The sequence below is a fragment of the Quercus lobata genome, chromosome 9 (genome assembly GCF_001633185.2).
Source record: "Quercus lobata isolate SW786 chromosome 9, ValleyOak3.0 Primary Assembly, whole genome shotgun sequence".
NCBI classification, from domain to species: domain Eukaryota; kingdom Viridiplantae; phylum Streptophyta; class Magnoliopsida; order Fagales; family Fagaceae; genus Quercus; species Quercus lobata.
In genome coordinates this window covers 43,241,077-43,258,969 of record NC_044912.1, presented here as the reverse complement: position 1 = coordinate 43,258,969, position 17,893 = coordinate 43,241,077, and the positions used below count along the sequence as shown (strand labels likewise).

Genomic DNA, 17,893 nt, shown 5'->3' with positions numbered 1-17,893 from the left:
TAGCAAGAATTTATTTTGCGGAGTTTGACAGCTGACAATCAGAATTATCATGAACCTGGGTTGGTTGAATTTCACCGTGTCCATTACTCTCCTCCCGCTCCATACTTTCTCCAGTGATGACTTCCAAGAAGCGAGCCATCGGCCGCTGCTCTTGTTGTGGCACTGTCATAGCAGGTGGATACTGGGTTGGGTTATTTCGCACAACATGGGACACTTGAAACCGCTCTGTGATAGCCTATAACCAAGCCCCATACTGCTGATCCTTCTTCAAAGTTCCTTTTCATCATGGTTCATAACACCACACCAGTAGCAAAATTTTGGCATACCCTCAGATTTAAAGGATATCCACTGTGTTTAAGAGTCCCCCACGTTCACTAGACGTCCCCAGCACAAAGGTTGGCTAATGTCGAGCTTTTGTCATCCATCTGATTTGTAGGCCATGTATCTACACCCAAAAATATGTAGTGTCGAACTTCGCATCCTCCACCATTGCAGCTTCATCTGGGCAAAACGAACCAATCAAATATTTATCGAAGGACCAAAGTTCCTTGCATTAGAATCCGTTTAGGGTCATCTTCATCATCAAAAATCAACATAGTAGTATTGTTTCCAAGGTCACGGACATCAAAATTTCCTCCATCCCCCCACATACTCTTTAAGGTCCTGATAGTAGCTTCCAAATTAATTCTTCTCTTCGTAAAAAACTTAGCGACAAGAACCCTGCTATTTTCGACTTCGTTATCGGAAAGACTGAAAGTAGTACTCTCCCTGGTTTTGAGTGAAAGATTTGTCCATCAACCTGTGAGATCTTCCATCGCAGAGACTAGATGGCAGAGAAGCAAGACCGGCAGAGAAGCAAGACTAATAGAGTAGAAAGAAGAAAAAGAAAAAAATTCCACCACGGAGGGGAAAGAGGTGCCTATGCAAGGATAAGCAAAGGTTTTCAGCGCCTAATTTCTAGAGAAACCCTAGAACGTGAAAAAGTGGTTATGATGACAATTATTTAAAAGAGGGAAAAGAGCTGATGCAATCTTGGTTGTGAATTTTTATTGAACTGAACTTTAATTAGCGAAAGAAGCATGAAAACTAAAACACGAGATGTCATATTCAATGAACTAAAATAACATTAACGTTAAGAAGTTCATCTATATCTATATATATATATATATATATATATATATAAACTGAAACTTCTAAGGTTCTCACAATTTTTCACGTCAGCACAATATTTAAATAAAATTATCATTTAATTTAATTTTTTTTTTTTAGTTCAAACTTAAACAGGATTGAAACTCTATCTCTCTAATAAATCCAACTTAAACTCAAACTCATCATTATCATTTTTTCTAAAATAAAATTATTTTTGTTTAATCAAAACTTAACAAGGAGTGAAATTCTATCTTTCTAACAAGTCCAACTTAAACTTAAACTCAAATGTTGACAATCTATATAAAAACAACAAAAATTATGATAGGACTCAAAAAAAAAAAAAAAAAAAGAGAGAGAGAGAGAGAGAGAGAGAGAGAGACTAACGTTGATAATCGTGGATTTGGTTTTTGGTTTGAAATTTCTACTAATTTTTTTTTTTTTTATATTGTACATGGCAGATAAAACATCTTTATTTATAAATTTTTATTTGGTATGTTATATATAAATTTGTTGAATTTGGTTTGGTTCTAAAGTAGAATTTGGGAATTCTATAAATTTTGAAGTTTTAAGTCTTGGGATTTTTGGTATTTGCGTCTCAGTAGGTTGATCTTAATTCTTCACCTTAAATGTTTTTTATTTAGGTTCATGTGATTTTTTTTTCTTATTAAAAGCTATATTTTTGGTTGATTAATTATTTGTTTGGATTAATTTCAATTAATTATTTTTTTCAAAATATATATTTACTCATTGTTGGATTTTTTTTTCAAAGTCAATAATTCCGTGCATCGCACGGGTTAGCGACTGGTTTAGTCAAAAGGAGAGATGTTAGCCAGTAGTGTTAAGAATGAAAAAAATAAAAATAAAGAGATGCGTGTCATAAGTTCACTAGTGGTACATGAATTAGAACAGGATCAATAGGACACAGGATCTTAACAGTGGGCTAAAGTTGTGTGGGCTTTGCTTCGCTGGAGAAAGTCCAATCACTTTGGTGAGCCTATTCAGTGTTGACCCAGTGACATTCAAATCCGGTCCACCTGCTTTGGTCTAAGGGCAATGTTAGAAACCTAGAATTGATCCACATGGTGCTTGTGGTTAATAAGAACACCGGTGAAAAGAACCGGTTGCCTTCCAAACTTTGTAGTTCAAATTGGTATTTTCTAAGAGAAAATCAGGGGCACAAAAAATTTGACATAAATTAATGCGATAGATTGTTAGTAGTAAATAAAAAAAGTAATATAAAAGATGAATTTAAATAAAATCCAGTAAAATCTTGACAATTTAATCAATATAAAAAAAATTGTCAAATTTTTTGTAGCATTACTTTGGTAGTGGATGTATTACTCATAAAGTTTGCAGATTTTATTGAGCATTTATGCATGACACATCACAAATATGACTTAGAAATTTATAGTTTGTCAAAAAGCAATATGAATAGAACTTTATAGTTTGTCAAAGCAATATAAACAGGACTTTATAGCTGGCCACCAATAAATTAAACTTTCTTTTCTTTTACTACATGCAGAATGTGTAAAGTGTAATTGTTATCAAATTCCTTTTAACTAAAAATAAAATAAAATTGTCATCAAATTTCCACTAAAGAACTTCTCCACTCGAAGAAATAAAAATTTTTCAAAAATGCAAAATAAAGTGTACACAAAACTTTATACTGGTTTTCAACCAAATAGCAGCAAATGTTCTCATGTATTTGACAAGGCTTGTGGTTGGGAATGTTGTGCCCATTTAAGTTATTGGGCTTATTTTTTGGGCCAAGAAGATTAGTTTAGGCTCATTTCTGGTGCACACTTATATATTTCGTGGGCCAAGCAAAATTCTTTCTTGGATTAAGTTATCTGGCATACATGCTTTCTGAATTCAAGTTTTTTTTTTTTGGAGAAACTGAATTCAAGTACCTTGTTCAGAAAATCAAAATACTAATTTCCAAGAAAATAGAATAGAATAAATAAATGAAACCAATTTTTTTGGATTTCAGCTTGAATTTTCTATTGTCATCTCACCTAGCTGTTGGATCCCTCTTCCAAAAATTATAAATAATAACAATAATAAACTTTTGTTAATTGATAAGATATATATCTTCTATGGTACGTTGCTTCTTTTGCACCATGAAATCAATGCGTTTACGTACAATTTATTTATAAAATGCGGAATCAAAAATTAAAAATTGGCTTATTTTTAAAAAACTAAAGTTAGATTAGACCTTTGAAAAAAAATGTTGAGAAAAAAAAAAAAAAAAAAAAAAAGGAGAAGAAGAAGAAGAAGAAGAAGCAAAAAGCAAAAAGCTGTGTAACAAACTGACACTAAGCAACCACTCAAATGTACCATGCTCCCCTCCCCCCTTGTGTATGTGTTAAAATACTTAGGTTATGTTTAGTAATAGTTTTTATTTTCTATTTTTTAAAAACTTGTTTTTGGGAATATAAAGAAAAAACAATTTTCTTGTATTTTTGAAATCAAAAACATGTTTGCTTAATTGAAATTAAAAAGATAGGTTTTTGAAGAAAAAAAATAGAAAATACTAAAATATGTTATTACTAAAATTTGAACTCTAATGCTAACTCATTAAAGGAGATAGATTCATTAAGTTAAATGTGTTTTTCATTGACTTTTAAAAATTAGAAACTGAAAACAGCATTTTGCATGTTTTCAGTTTCCTTCACAAATTGAGTTTTGAGAACAATTTTTGCTTTCTGTTCATTTTGAGTTGCCAAACAAGTTTTTTAGTCTCAAAAATAGAAAACTATTTTTGAAAACAAAAAATAAGGGGGAAAAAATAGTTACCAAACATAGTCTAAGGCTATGTTTTAGTATTTTAGTATTCTCAAAATAAAAAACAGTGGGTTAATTCTACATTGAAAATTGAGTGTGAATTATAAAGGTTTAAAACTTATGTTGTGTATGTAAGAATTAGGCCTTTTTGGTTATATACTACTGTTAGTTTCTTTAAAACTTTCTCTCCTCTCCCCTTGTGTGTGTGTGTTAAAATACTTAGTATTCTAAAAAAAAATAAAAATAAAAATAATATACCATGTCAATGAAGGGAAGATATTTTTTATTTTTTTATTTTGAGGATAAACGGCAAAGGATTTTTTTATATATTTGATTCAACATACATGATCAAATATATCTGTTTACACCATATTTGGACCTACCTAAGTGGAGTCAAACGTGGCAACTACTTTAATAAAAACAAATTTTCTCCTAATCTTAGTGGAGTCAAACGTGGCAACTACTTTAATAAAAACAAATTTTCACCTAATCTTTTGAATTTGAAGTTTAAAATTTGTTTTTTCTCAAAAAAAAAAAAATAAATAAAAAATAAAAAACCAAGAAAACCAATCCATTTGGTTAGTATATGAAGTCATTAGCTGGTTAGAAAGAAAAGCGTATAGTTTAACGAAATGGAAGAAGTGAAGCTATTGGGAGCTTGGCCTATTGTTTAATGTTTGTTGATGTCCATTTTTTTTTTTTTTTTTTTAAAAAAGGTTGAACAGTAGGGAAGCCCAATAGAAAGTGAAAAAGGAATATAATAAGAAATTGGTAAGTAACTGCAGAAACAAAAAGCTATAAAGGCCCAAAGAAAAAAGAAAAAAGAAAAAAATAATAAAAAAATAAAAAAGAGATAAGGCCCAATGGGGCGGGCTAGAAAAAAGTAGCAGCAGGTAGACCCACAGGCCCAAGAAGAGGCAAAAGTGGGACAAGCCCAATAAGCCTGTTCCATCCCCCATAAAAAAATAAACATGGGCAGAAAGAATGCAAGGTGCAGAACGAGACAAGGCCATACATTAGTGGTAGAAATGGAGTGGGAAAAAAAGAAGACAAAATAGGAAGTAATGGGACAACCACATTTTGGCCGAAGCACTACCAACTTGTACCCAGTCAATGCAAGAGAGGTGGGCCCACGGTCAAGGGATTTGCAAAGGGTGTTGTTTGGTGGAGGGGGGAGGGGGGAAGGGTCTATTCCTAGTATTAAGCCAATGCCTCTTTTGGGAGGTGCTCTACTGAGAAGGCATCTTTGCTTAAAATAGGTAGTAAATGGCTAGGACCACTTGATGCATGCCATAGAGATAGGTAGAGAGAAACTCAAAGTTTTGCCCATCAGAATGAGAGAGATAGACCCGCAGCAAAACCAAACAGATATGGATTTGTCTGAAATAAGTAGTGGAAGAGAGAGAAAGCACTAAGCATGTCAAGGTGTAGTGGAGGCCGAACAACTATTGCGCTAGTGGGCAACTCTAAAAGGGTGCTCATAGCAAACAAAAACGGTTGGTGAGCAATAAAGGTAAAATAGAGAAATTCAACGAGCTGAAACCAATATAAATAGGAACAGTAGCCATAAATGGAATGGGGGATAGTGACTAAGGCAAGAAAAAGAGAGAAATGAAAGAAAAATAACAGAGAAAAGAGAAAGAATGAAATAAAAGAAAAGAGAGTGAACACAGTAGAAAAGGCATGCACCAATAAACCATGTTTTCCCTCCCATTTACAGCAATCCCACTCTTTGAAATCCCAACGAAGCAACGAGTAGCCATCTAGGCCCGTTCCCCAAAATGCATAACTTTGATAGCTTAGCTTTGGGCTCTCTTTGGTCCACTTCTAGCGAAAGAACTTATTATTTTACATTCTACTGTATTATTTCGCATTCTATAGTGTCATTATACATTCTACTATATCATCTTATATTCTGCTATATTGGTTATGCTGATTGCTTCCTACTGTAACTAATCTTCCCGCTAGATATTTGCTCTAAAAACTATAAACGTATACTAACATTCCTAGACTAATATGCATATATTTGTTAATGCATGTTGTCTTTATTTTAGATGCTGAGCTTGTGCAAAAAGGCCCTTTAGCTAGGTCCTGCTAGAATAGTGGGTCAGACCCAACTCTCTGACCCACAGTAGAACAGGCCTCAAACCTAGCAGAACAAGCCTTGGCCCATCAACATAAAAAGCACCTTCAATGTTTATTGCTATAGAGTCAAATGGGCATTAAAACACAAGGTTGTGAAATATGAATATGTAGAGGAGGATCTTTCCAACAAGAGTGATCTTCTTTTACAGTTAGGGCCATCATTGGACTAGGGGGGCTAATGGCCCCCCTCCCCGCAAATTTTTTTAAAAAAATATTATTATTTATGTGTACTAATTTTAGCAATTTTATTCTATAAAATTACACTTTGTTTCCCTTAAACAATATCATTAATTCTTTTAAGAGTAAAATTATACTCACAAACATATTTACAAATTGTTTTGGTAGCAAATTCTTATTGGTTCACGTATGGGCCCACCACTCACATTATTTTTTTACATACCAATAATCACTTATTACATCAATAATTTATAAAAAAGTTTGCAACTCTAGCATTTTCCTCATTTTAGTGGCTGTGAAAAATTTATAGATCTAAAATTTAAAACAAAATATACAAGTCCAAAAACAAATAACTCAACAACAAAAATTACCAATAGTAAATTGTTTTAAAAAAAATTAAGCTCAATTTACCAATTTTGTCCAAAATAAACAACCCTGCCTTTTAAAAAATTCTAAATAAAAATAATTTTTTTCTTACCCATACAAAATAAAATAAAATAAAATAAAAATCTCAGTAGTTAAGTAGTAGCAAAGTCAGAGGTTAAAACTAACGCACATAGCCAACAGTAAAGCTGCCCCCCTAACTCAAAGTTCTAACTTCGTCCCTATTTACAGTACAACCTAGTTCACAAGAAGGTTTTGGTGCTCGTTCATCATGGAAAACCAATTGCTGAGGCAAGTGTTATTCTTGAATACATTGAGGAGGTCTGGCCACAAAATCCCTTGCTACCAAATGACCCCTTTGAGAAGGCATTGGCTTGGTTTTGGACGAAGTTTGAAGAGGACAAGGTAATGCATTTCTTTTTTCCTAGGAAAAAATAGCTTACATTTTAATGGCAAAAATGGCCAAAATACCATGTTCGCCCAAAATTATTAGTGTTCTACCACTATTTGGGAAATATTTAACAATCTACCACCTTTTTAAAACTTGAGTTCATGAAACTCAAGTTTGACATATAACTTGAGTTCTAGAAACTTGAGTTCCATAAAAATCTACCACAATGGCACCCGTTGACCTAGAATTTCTTAATTAAAAGGCCACATAAAACTTGAGTTTCATAAACTCAAATTCTTTGTAAATAAAACTCGAGCTCTATAAGCTCGAGTTATATAAAACTTTTGAACATAGAACTCAAGCTCTTTAAACTCAAGTTCTACATTAACCCCTCTGCCTGTAGTTTAAACTATTTTTGAGTCAACTGCCTTGGCAGGTTGGTTGTGGGTGTCTGGCAACTAGCCTACTTGTGACAATTTATTAAGTCATTCTCTATTAATTATTTGCAATTTTTGTGTGTGTTTTTTTTTTAAACCTAACTCTCTCTCTCTCTCTCTCTCTCTCTCTCTCTCTCTCTCTCTCTCTCTCTCTCTCTCTCTCTCTCTCTCTCTCTCTCTCTCTCTCTCTCTCTCTCGTGATTGCCATTCTCCCTGAGCATTACCCACAATCCAAACTGAAGTACTGAACCACAAGCTTTCAAGCTCCATTCATCAACTATTGAAGGTAGTCTCTAACACTTTACACTTACTATAATCTTTATATACTGAATTTTTGGTCCTTCTTTTTCGGCTGGACTGCTATCTAATGGGGGTTGCAAACATAATCTTTGTCCAATCTCCCCTCCAATTCTTTTTCTTGTCTGGCTTCTCCCTGATTATATTCTTTGGATGTTGGTCATTATCGTTTACTTAAACATGTTGACTGGTTAGATTTTCACATTCTTATATGTTGTTTCTTAAGAAATTTACTCAGAACTCAAGTTCTATGTTCAAATTTTTAAATAGCTTGAGCTTATAAAGCTAGAATTTTATTTACAAGGAATTAGAGTTTATGAAACTCAAGTTCCACCTAGTCTCTTTTTATTAAAAAATTCCAGGTCAACGGGTACCATCGTGGCATATTTTATGGAAGTCGAGTTTTTAAAAAGTGGTTGATCACTAATTATTTCCCAAATAGTAGTTGAACACTAATTATTTGAGCCAAACATGGTGTACGTGCAAGATAGAATATCAAGACAATGTAAGAGAACGAGTGATGAATCTAACGGTACATTTAAGTGAAAAAACTTAAGAACAATAAGAAATGGAAACTTTAACACTTTATCGTCTAGAGAAATGCAAATGTGAAACAAAGAAAGTAAGGAAGGCACAGGAAAATACGTGAAATACCCTTTGAAAGAGATAAAAAAACCACGGGTGAGTGGAAGGAAGAATGTTCCTCACTCTTAGAGCTCTCTATAATGTGAAAGTCAAGGTATTCATACAATGGTGATATTCTTCCCAATTCTTTGTTTCTACGTTACTTTCCTACCCAAGCTTCTGCCTCTTTCTCTCTATCTTTCTAGATTCTTGCCCTAATTGTTCAACATGTTCCTCTTATAGGATGTGGAATGTTGTTAGGTACCTAAGGCCAGGTGTCAAACCATGATCCCTCCATTTGAATCCAAATATAGCTATTGTACTATGTTAAGGCTAGATGAGAAAGAAAACATGCTGATGTCAAGGTAGTGGGTTGAAAGGCAGCTCTACTACAACCTAGGGAGCAAGTCATAAACATGGAAAGGGACATTAGGGACAAGGTTTTCAGACCCGGACCAGAGCAATAGGTCAGACCATGAAAACGGGAATCGGGATGAAAACCGGTTTTTTAAGTATAAAGAACCGAATTTTTTGTTAATTCCATGAATCCCTAAAACCGGGGTTGGACTGCACGAACCGGTGGCAAGAACCATGAAACTCTTAGCATTTTTTTTTTTTTGATAAAAACAACTTAATATAATTTTATTCTACTTAATTAAATTATCCATCTCTTACAAGGAATAAATAAAAAAAATTATAATTAAAATCTTTCAAAGATATTCGACCTTACTTCAAAAATTAATCATAAATTTTAATGTTTTCATGGTTATTATTTTATTTTATTAACTTTCTTATTAATTATTAAATATATGCTTGAAAATTATTAAATTTCCCTCACATATATAGATATATTGTCAATTTTGCTAGTTTTTTAAATTTAATATCTATATCTAGGCTTTAATTAATTATTAAATTAATTATAACGTCATCACGGTTCCACCCCGGTTCGACCTCAAAAAGCTTGAACTTCTCCCTTTTATGGTTCAATGAACAGTCCGGGTCTAAAAACCTTGATTAGGGATACTAGGAGTGATGGACGTGTCCTCGGCAGTAGTCCAACACAAGCTCAGCCAATAAAGGGTGTTCTATAGCATGCCATAGGGGGTCGCTATCTCCCTTTTACTCTAGCGTTGAGTGTTCGCGCCAAGTGCAAATCTCACTCTTCCCCAAGATGGTCACGCCATTGGCATGGGCCAAAGATCCTCTTTTTCAGCCAACGTCCCCCTTTCCTTCCTCATAACTAGCCCACATGTAGGGTCCAAATCTAGTCACATCAGCATTCACACATGCCTTGGCTGGTGTAATGTACACATGGTATTTGGCCATTTTTGCCACATTTTAATATGTTTATCTCTATGCTTACCTATTTGCAATAGAAGAATGAAATTCTCAAATTTATAGAATATTCTTCCCCTTTATTTCAAGTTTCTCAATAAATTTTCAAATGCTTATACCAAACTTTACTATTAATGACTAAAAAACAAATGTTTTTTTGGCCATTTGGTGTAAAGTTTTATTAAACCTCACTTTTTTAAAATATTATTTTTTGATTTCAAAAGTGTCTTCAAAAAATTATAAAAATAAATAGTACCAAACAGACACTGATTGAACAATATTTTATATTAAAAATTTGACAACCCTTATGAATTCTTCCAACCACAAGACTAGAGAAGTTGATTAAGATTACCACATTATCAACTTCCCTTAGTCAATAGTAGCCTACATTATCAACTTACCTTAGTCAATAATAGCCTATAAAGATAACCAAAAAAACTCTTCTAATTGTCCAACTGCATATGCTTGTAGATAAAGCAAGGGAATCTATTGACTAGTTATATATGAACTCACTCGGGCAAGAAGAAAGAAAATCAAAGTAAGAATGGAAGAAGTACAGCTAATAGGATTTTGGCCTAGTCCATATGTTTACAGAGTTATATGGGCCACTGAACTCAAGGGTATCAAATATGAATATGTAGAAGAGGATATATTCAACAAGAGTAATATGCTTTTGAAGTACAACCCTATCCATAAGAAGGTTCCTGTGCTTGTTCATGGTGGGAAACCCATCGCAGAATCCATTGTCATTCTTGAGTACATTGAAGAGACTTGGCCACACAATCCCTTACTTCCAGATGATCCTCATGAGAGAGCTGTGGCTCGATTCTAGGCAAAGTTTGGAGAGGATAAGGTAATTATGCACCAACTAACTGATTATTGTGTTTATTCTTACACCTACAACTTTGTTCCCATTTATTGTTAATTTTTGGCTCATATTAACGAGTGCTCTTAAAATAATTATTATTATTAACAATCCATTTTATGAAGGGAAAGATTTAAGTATAGTACTTAGATGCTATTCCTTAATTCTCCTCTTAAAATTCTGTCATGTTTCTTTTTTCTTATGTAATGGAAGTGTATTTTTTAAATAAATAATCACATGGTAAAATTTTAGGATGAGAACCTAAAGAACAGCATTTAAGGTACTATAAATAAGTTTTGTCCTTTTAGTAAAGTTTTGTCCTTTTATTAAAGTTTTGGCACTACTTTTATAGAAAACAGAAAAAACTGTTAAAGCAATAATTATTATTTTTCTTTTTTCATTAAAATTTTCTTAAAATAATTTGTTAACAATTGTACTAACGGCATCCATTAACATTTTCTTAATTTTTTTAGTAGTCTCCTTTGTCGTTATTACTTTTCTTTTATAGATGTGAAAGGTTTGTTTCTTTATTTTTTTACTGAAAAGATAGAAGTATATTAATACAAAAAGGAAGTCCAAAAGAAATTCTGGTGGGGGAGGGGGAGGGGGTGGGGGAGTTAATATTACTAATGAAACTCGGCCCAAAAAAGCAGTGGCCCGGTAACTCCACAACAACCAAACTGTAAAAAAATCAACAAAACAGAGTATGTGTAGTCCAATGCTTATTGGTGAGGGAGGGATTTAGCAAGTCTCTGGTACTCATATTTCAGAGAAGTTGCTTGCTTAAAGATCTCTCCGGGGTGCGTCTGCATGTGTTGTAACATGTGAAAGTTATAAAAGTATTTCCATTGTAAATGTCATTTAACTAAAGATAAAAATAACAAGAGGAGAATAAAAAAACGGTAATTATCTTATCTTTTTCTCTTTCGTAGATTTGTTTATAATAAGATTCAAATTTATAGCATCAATTTCATAACAATTGTTATACATCAATTGATTTTTTGTATAGATAAGAATCAAACTCAAATTCCTTATTGAATGACAGAAAACTTTCTAATTGAGTTAACTGGTAGATTTTATTAATCTGACTATAATAATGAACTGCACACACAAACAAGCTTTAAACATTTTTTTCTAGACTCGGATAATATATAAGATGGAGATGACCCACTCTAACTGGATACTTTGTGCGATTTAGAACAACAATTTTTCTGGATACTTTGCAACTAGCGGAGAACAACAAGTGAAAGCAACAAAAGAAATGAAAGAACTTCTGGGAATCCTAGAAGAGCATGGTCTTGGGGAGAAGAAGTTTTTTGGTGGCAATAACATAGGACTGGCTGACTTAGCCTTTGGATGGATAGCTTGCTTATTGGAAATCACTCAAGAAGCAGCTGGGGTCAAAGTGTTGGAAGCTGATAGCTTCCCTCGCTTACAGGCATGGATCAAAAACTTCAATGAAATTCCAGCCATTAAAGAGAGCCTTCGCGATCGCAATGAACTGTTGACGTATTTCAAGTGGCTAAGAGAACACTTTGTCTCCTCAGCAGCATCATAAACATATTAAACACTTGCTACTAGCATCAGCTTGTGTGCTCTCTCATTCTCTGAATCCATTTCTCAAGATATGTTATTCTAAAAATAAGTTTGCGTGTCTAATTGCACAAAAAAAAAAATGGCAGTGTGACTGGTAATTATTAGATGTATAATGCTACTAGTAGAGGTTTGCAAATATTGAGGGTTGTTTCCCCTATATTTTAAAATGATCTAGTTTTGAGACCATTTTCCAGATAAATAGAATTCACAAATAAATTGTTGTTTACTGTTTTTGTGTGTGTGTGTTTTGGAAGTCATAAATTTTGGCTAATTGATGTTTTCCAATTTGCAAGTCATAAATTTCCTCCCTTTTTTCTTTGTAAAAATAAAAACTAAAAGCATATCTCACCCTTGGTCACTTCCAGTACTGGTTCCAAGTTTTCTAGTACATCTATGTGGCAAAAATTATCTCAGGATGCCATTGCTTGAAAATTTACCTCCAAAAAGAAACTTACAATTGTGAATAACCCAATGTACTGAAATCTTTCTCCCCCCAAATAAAAAAGTGCAGAGTAATCTGTTCCTAGACAGTAAATCACATGAATTTTTATTATTAACACAATTTTTGCAAGGTTTCAGACCACTATTGATACCCCTTAACTAATTATTAATTTTTCATACATCTTTAGTAAAGATATATATATATATATATATATATATATACATACACGTCAAAGTGTTTAATATGTTTATGATCCTGTAATCTATCTCTCTCTCTCTCTCTCAAGTTGTAAATTTGTAATTATAAACATTCTAGCTATGATTTATTAATATAGAAGATTTTGTTATCATGACTGTAAAGAATTTTAGTCATGCACAAAATTATCAGAATTGGAAAGATATGGAAAGTTTTATATTTTTTAATTTGTTTGTTTTTTTCCCTTCAAATGTATAATAGTAACACCGATAGTCTAATAATTGTAGGTGCCCACTTAACAAGGAAAAAAAAACACACAATATTATGTGCAATTCGTTTCCATGATTGATTTGATTCATTCTCCATAAAAATTTGACATTTTTTTTTCAATTTTTTATTTTTCATGTGAAAACACAGGTTAGCCCGACTCGACCCACACGCAACCTGATGATCTCGACCCCGTTTTCAACCTGTTTTTAAACCCACACCATTTTGGCCTGCAACTCGATTGACCTAACCCAACCTAGCCCGACCCGACCATTTGTCATGTCTACTCAATTGGCACCTCCTAGTGTTTCTAAATGAGACATTTAGGGCCCGTTTGGTAAAGTAATTTGAATAATATTGTTTGTATTTTTTAAAAATACGTGTGAGTAAAAAAATGTGTAGAAATACGTGTAATATTGTTTAAAAACTGAAAACATGTTGCTAAAATGCTATCAAACGGGCCCTTAAAGTTTGAATTCCCCCACCTCCAAGTATCAATGTATCCCAAAAAAAAATAATGTACAAATAATGTATTAGGGAATTTATAAGAAGCTCAACAATTTTATGACCTAATTTATTTCTCACATTTGGAATCTCTGAGCACCTAATTAAATTTCATAGTACTTTTCAAAAACATTGAATGTAACTGAAAAACCAAATAAGAAAATGAATTAATAAAGCAATCAAAAAAAGAGGAGGGGGACTATAACAAAGCTTACATTCAAATATAATCCGGTTTCCAGCACGCCTACGATTACCCTCAGCATTTTAGATATGCTTTTCTTTTCTTTTCTTTTTTGGCTAAGAAGCATTTTAGATATGCTAGAAATGAGAATGAATTCTCAATATATTGATGCATAGAATATTGTACAAGATGAGGCCTTTATATAGAGAGACGCCTATGACACAATATTGTACATAAGTACAGTGACTGTGCACTAACAGCCCTCCTCAATTTCAAGATGAAGGATGAGAGACCAACCTAAATTTGGAAACTAGATCACAAAAGCATCCAGAGGATGGGATTTGGTAAAAATGTCTACAAGTTGATCGTGAGAGGCAACAAAGATCACCCAAAAGGAACAATGAAGGAGGTGATGCTGAACAAGGTTGAAATCGATTTTGATATGCTTGGTTTGTTGGCGAAAGATATCATTACAAGCCATTTGAATGAAACTTCTATTATCAAATCAAAGCTTCATATAATATTAAAGGTCACAATCAAATTTTTTAAATTTTAGGGAATAAAATCAAAATTTTCCCGAACTTTAAGAATATAAATTATAATTCAATCTTTTATAATATATTGAAACCAAAGAAAAACGACTATTGGTCTGTTACTTGCTAAAGAATTATTTAGGGTGAAATGCCCCCAAAAAATTATTTAATGAGGAATGATAAATTCTTTTATAACATTACACCAATCATCTTGATTCTCAAAAATAAATAAATAAAATAAAAATTATAGAATCATCTGGCGAAGAAGGCTTCAGGAAGCACCTAATGGTCCAACCCACCATTTAAATTTGAAAATATTTTCTAGGATAGTAGTACCCTCAATTTTAAATTAAGACCTTTATGTGTTTAGAAATTTAGTTTGGCACTAATAGTTAGCCACCCTTACCTAACCTTTTATATTAACCTAAAACTTTGTTTTTTAAAATAATATGATATGAATGTATTGGGGGATATTGGGCTTTTGCCCTTATTTTGGAAAGAAAAAAAAAAGCAATATGTCCCTGTTTTCAAACTATTTAGGTTTGTGTCCCTGTTTTAGTACTCGATTATCTAAAAGTCGGATTCTATACGAAACTCGACTATACTAAAATCGGGTTCTATCCGCAATAAAATATTCCAGCTGGACAATTTAAAACTTGGCAATGTGAAAATTGAGTTCTATGCAGAATAAAATCAAATTTTGAATGTAACATCTCCAAAACACTTTGTCTCCCTCAGTCCGATCAATAGCCACCTCTATCTCCCTTAGTCTGTTCAGTACACCCTCTCCAACGCGCCTCCTCTCCAAGTGCACTCCATCTTCAAGTTGTCTACTTTCTACCCATAGACTGAAACTCAACCCAAACCCTAACCTAACCGTCACCTGCAACTCTCACCATCAAGCTTAGAAACCAAAATTAAAGGATTAGAAACGCATTAAGGTAATTTCTAAAATCTGAGTTCAATTTTTTTTGCTTCTGCATTTAATTTGAGTTAAGTTTGGCTTGTGTATTGAGTTGAGTAAAAAAGTAGATGGCTTGTGCATTTAATCTGAGTTAAGTTTGGCTTGTGCATGTAATTTGATTTGAGTTTGGCTTTTTGAGCCTAAAGAGTTCTAAATTTTTATCTATTAACACTTGCCTAATTTGCATTGATTTGAGTTTGCCTGAAATTCCTAATTTGCATTAATTTGCCTAAAAATATCTTAGGCAGCTGGTAGACAAGAGCTATAGCTGCTTTGAAATTGAAAATTATTTGGTTGTTCTTCAAATAATTGTAAATCATGTTGCTTGGTTTTTGTAATTGAGTTTTAAGAGTTATATCTACATGTATTAAGTATTGCCTAATTGTCTTCACTTCCACTATGCTGATATAATGTGGGAAGCTAGAATTTGTTTCAAAATGTAGTAATTTTGGTAGAACAACCATAATAACCCATGATAACTTATAAAAGTCTCTCTATATCCTCTTGATGCTGGCTCATTGGTATCAATCATGACCAATTTATTACAAAGGTCAACAAGTTACCTCTTACCAGAGAACTTTCTCTATTTGTCTTTTAATATTGTAATATGTAAGTCTATGACAGAGAGTTTATTCAAAAGATATAAAGGATACAGTGCTAAGGAAAAGCTAGATTGATTAAGATTTTAATTTTTAGTGGTAGATTGATTAAGCCGATATAATTTTGTGGAGATTTTGTTGCCTAATATGTTATGCTTGCATCGATTTGTTGAATTTTCTGGGTACTGAAGATGGTTGTTTTTCAATGAATTTGAACCATATTTTTTTGGATTAATGGAAGCAGGCTAGGATTAGATAATTAGACTAGAGATTTATAAAAGGACTATAAAGTTCAACAATTGAAGAACATCAACAAATTCAAGGAGTTTTGTAGTGATCTGTGATCTTAATGGGCATGAAGAACTTTTGGACGTACTTTGTATGTTTACGAACATAAATTCATTGAACCTTTCACACTAATTGCCCTTACAAGGTGAAAACTCGTCCAAGAAGCCTCCTATAGGCTTGAAATTTTAATTAGACATGTTCTGCTGCATGCCTTCTCTTCTAAAGGCAAGTTTTATGATCTCATATGATATTTGGGTGTTTTGTATCAATACTCAAAATTATTTTTTATCATGTCAAATGGGTGACATTATGGTATCAGTAGAGTTATGGTGGTGATTTGCATATTAGTATTATGTGGAAAAGAGTAAATGGATCCTTCCTATACATAATTTTTTTTTGTTTTTTGTTTTCTTCTTTGCTGTTTGTACATATTTTTCTGCCTACTTCATTTTTCTAATTAAGTAGTCTTCTCTTAATACAAGTTTTCTTACCTATCCTAAAAAAAATAAAAATAAAAAAAGAGTAAAATGATCCTTATACACCACCCTAATGGTGATTACTGCTCCTGGACCCTACCTCAAACTTATATTAGTTATTCGAAAGTATCAATTCTGATGGGATAAAGTTTGGCTTTCAATTGGTATGGAACTATCTTTACCAACCTATTATATGGTGATTTATAAGAATATCCATGTTTATTATTTAAACAAGTTACATGACATCTATAGTCCTCTATATAGTCCTATCACGTGAATAATCGTCCATGCAAAACTCCTATATATAGTCCTATATGCATGACATCTAGATATACTGGTCTGAAGTCACATTTTGCAATGTCAATGCGCAATTAGCTACTACCTCATTTTCCAGATAAACATAGGAGGGAGAGAAATTCTGATGAGAGGGAATAATACTATGCCGGACTGAGGCAGGAGTGGGACTTCCGCATTAACGAGTCCAACGCTCTGCACAATAATCTCATGCTACTCGGAGCGCCTCTGGTGGACCGTTTCTCACTCACAATGCCACGGCAAAACATGGACCAATGTAGGCGTGCAATAGAAAAAATCCGAAAGGAGACCAATCTGATGTTACTCCGTAGGTGTAGGTATCACATGCTACAACTTGCAGAAGAGCTAGCCGCTGCAATCAATAGGCAACTTACACCAATGGAACGTAATAATGTCCTCAACTACGAGGACTACCTATCAGAATGAATACCTATGTAAGGCATCACCTACCTGGGTTCTATGTGGTGTGTGTATTATGTTTAGGATTAAGTTAATAATTTTAGTATCGTTAGTGTTCGATATGCAGTGCATGCATATTGATGGCATCGTGTGTAAGAATATTTAAGTTTTCTGTGTTATGCGTATAATAAATTGGTTTGTTATGCAGTACATGCATATTGAAAAACATCTTGTGTAATAATATTTAAGTTTTACTAGTCGCAAACCTATGTGATGCATGGGAAAATTCCAAAAATGAAATATTTATGAAACATTCTAATTAGTTTTTTTTTTTTTTTTAATGAAAAAAATTCAAAAGCGATAGAACTCCAACACTTGCACTTACTTATTACACAGTCTAAAAACTATCCTATAGGATATATGTCCTGCCTATTTTCACAAAAAGCATGAATTTGTTCTACACATCCGAAATCTCATTCAAGCATAGTTCATGCAACCCAATTGATGCCAGCAACTGTGAGTTGGCAAGCTCCACAATCAAATCCT

The 17,893-nt window shown here is 33.1% G+C and overlaps 1 pseudogene; it reads left to right on the top strand.

Moving 5' to 3' along the window:
• The first annotated feature begins 10,267 nt into the window (after positions 1-10,267).
• On the top strand, positions 10,268-12,146 carry LOC115958934 (annotated as a pseudogene).
• The last annotated feature ends 5,747 nt before the right edge of the window (positions 12,147-17,893 follow it).